The sequence below is a fragment of the Staurois parvus genome, unplaced genomic scaffold (genome assembly GCF_062004578.1).
Source record: "Staurois parvus isolate SC_StPar_1 unplaced genomic scaffold, SC_StPar_1.0 ptg000336l, whole genome shotgun sequence".
In the NCBI taxonomy this organism is placed as follows: Eukaryota; Metazoa; Chordata; class Amphibia; order Anura; family Ranidae; genus Staurois; species Staurois parvus.
In genome coordinates, this window is record NW_028318132.1 from 5,000,929 (window position 1) to 5,003,703 (window position 2,775).

At 41.2% G+C, this 2,775-nt stretch overlaps 1 pseudogene; it reads left to right on the forward strand.

Annotated features, from left to right (window-relative positions):
* The first annotated feature begins 1,550 nt into the window (after nucleotides 1–1,550).
* LOC149457087 (uncharacterized) lies at nucleotides 1,551–2,541 on the forward strand (annotated as a pseudogene).
* The last annotated feature ends 234 nt before the right edge of the window (nucleotides 2,542–2,775 follow it).

A 2,775-nucleotide genomic window follows, 5' to 3' on the forward strand; every position in this document is an offset into this window, starting at 1 on the left:
GGAAATAACAATGCAGAGCATTGGTTTACAAACTTCCAAGCTACCTTTTTTTTCTAAGTAGCATTCTCTCAGCAGCACTCAGCCTTGCATTTATCTTCAGTACTAAGTTTGGTGATTTTATACATATAGGTACACCACCTTGAGTTAAAGGTACAGAGCTATCCAACTGTTAGCTGTGTATTACAAAAGGATACAAAAGGAGACATGCAAGCTAATAATTTACATTTCTACCACAGAAAACTGTAGATAGTTTTGATTACATAATAACGTATATATTAAACATTCTAATCAATCCAAATAATAAAATATAAGCTAAAATATGCTGAAAGCTTCTCTGTAATGCAGTAATATAATAGAGGGACCACCACTGTTAAAATGCTGCAAACAGCCTTTGTGTCAGTTTTCTTGTTCATCTTATCTGACAGCAGAGTGTGACTATATTTCACAGGGGACCATAAGAAAAATCACCTAGGGTCCTCTAACAATATGTAAAATAGTACCTAATGATGCAAAAATACTAAGTATTTGCCATGGGAACCTAAGCTGTATTATTATTCAACACAATTCGTCAATGGCATTATTGAAAGATAGTTCACAATAAAGTCACTGGCACCTAGCAACTGCATTGTTTGCTATATTTGCAGCTGATAGCAACTCTGTGGGATATCAAGATCATGCTGATAACAAGAGCTTGAGGGGCACTATGAACTTTTCCTCTTCTTGGTTGCCATATTTCCAAGCCTAAGACTTGTACAAACATAAGGTTGAATGGACCTGTCTTACAGTTAGGGGTCGTTCACACCATGATGCAGATATGGCAGTTTTTCTGCACACGCTCTACAAAGGCACAGTGAAATAAATTGTCCTACATGTGCCTTGTTTACAACACTGGTATCACGTGCAGATTTTTTCTGCTCAGGAATCTGCAATGTGCATAAAAGTCATTGAAGTGAGCATTAAAACTGATGTAAACTGGTGTCTCTGCAAGTGAAATCTGCATGTCAATTTCCATCAGTTTTTGTGCACGTATGGGTGAACAAGGCCTTAGGTTTTGCACTAAGATGCCATTCACATTCACTTGTGTAAAACCATCCAGTAAAACTGTCCAAAGATTCCAATTTTTTTCCTCTTAGGAAATCTGAAAGATGACAGATACTTGGCAGATACTTGGGGCGTGGCTTGCCAGCAACGATGATGGCTGCCTAAGCCTTGAGCTCCACCGCACAGAGGGATAATTACCATGACTGAGAGCCTCTTACCTTCCTCCTTGTCCTCTACCCAGCTGCAGTGACTCCCGACCGGCCGTAGCAGCAATGTCATGCAAAAGAAAAGTTGACTGCTGCCCTCGGAATCTCACAAAATTCTTCCTGCACACAGCATACAGACAGGAATGCAGCCAAGATTGCACCACCACTTTCTCTACCACTGCTGCTTTGTACACTGATCTCCCAGATGCAGAGCAGGAAACATCTTCAGTGTCAGGTACACAGTCCTCCCCCAGCCAGTTCCAAACACACAGCTCAGGTCCCTGTAGCCCAGAAAAAGCCAGCATGAGGCTAAAGCCCCTTACATTTGGTGCATCAGTGTCATCAGCACAAGCCCAAGAGTTTAACCCTTCACATCCCCACTCAGCCTCACACTCATCTATAGCAGCTTTCCCTACCTCTGACCAGCCTGTAATTGATTCTACCATGAAAGAAATGCTTCTCTCCCTACAATCCTCATTAATCTCAGAATTGTCTTCTCTTTTCCACAAATTTTCATCTGATTTAAATAACATGGGAGAAAGGGTCCAATTCGTAGAGAACAAAATGGGTGAACATATGGAAACCATCAATGACCTAGTAGATGCGTACGAAGAAGTTAAAGAAGATAAATCATGGATTAAAGGTAAACTCTTGACAGGACAGATTAAGACGTAACAAGGTTAAACTAAGGGGAATCCCAGAATCTGTCCCTCAATCTGATTGACATGCATATGCTCATAATTTGATGTCTGCCATTCTCCCTGAAGCTGCACCCATTGTCCTCACCATTGACCGTATCCACCGTATTCCTAAAGCATTGCACTTCGCGGATTTGATACCTAGAGAAGTATTAACGAGCGTACATTTCTTTCAAACAAAAGAGCAATTGCTTTCGTCCGTTAGATCCATGACTGTACTGCCTGCACCTTTTGTAGATCTCCAACTGTTTTCGGATCTCTCCAAACACACTCTACAACTTCAACAACAGTTGAATTTGGTTACAAAAGCTTTTAAGAATCATAAGATTCCATACAAATGGCACTATCCAGCTACCCTTCTGATCTCCCATAATGGCAATGTGCACACTATCAACTCCCTCCATAAAGGATTGCACCTCCTCCATACATGGGGAATCATCCTGGACCCACCCCTGGAGTCCAACACTCCAGCCTCACCTCATAATTCACCTCACCCTGGGCAACCGCAACCTGGTAGACGCAGACATGATTTCATACAGAGGCTGTTATACACTGTTATCCCTCTGGCCTATGGCTCAAAGTTACTGTTTAAGTAAATTTCACCCCGACTGATCTGCAGCATCTCAGTTTGAATTAACCTGAGCTTCTGCTACATCGTTTTTACACTTCTTGTATTTTTTTACAGTTATCTGCCCTTTCTTGACTTGCTCACTGACTCTCGCACTAAGTCTCTTGCTACTTTCCAGTGATGTGATTGTTTTGTTTTATTTAATTTTTCTTCTCTTCAGCTTGAAGATTATAAGCGAAGCAGACATCAAAACCCAAATTAC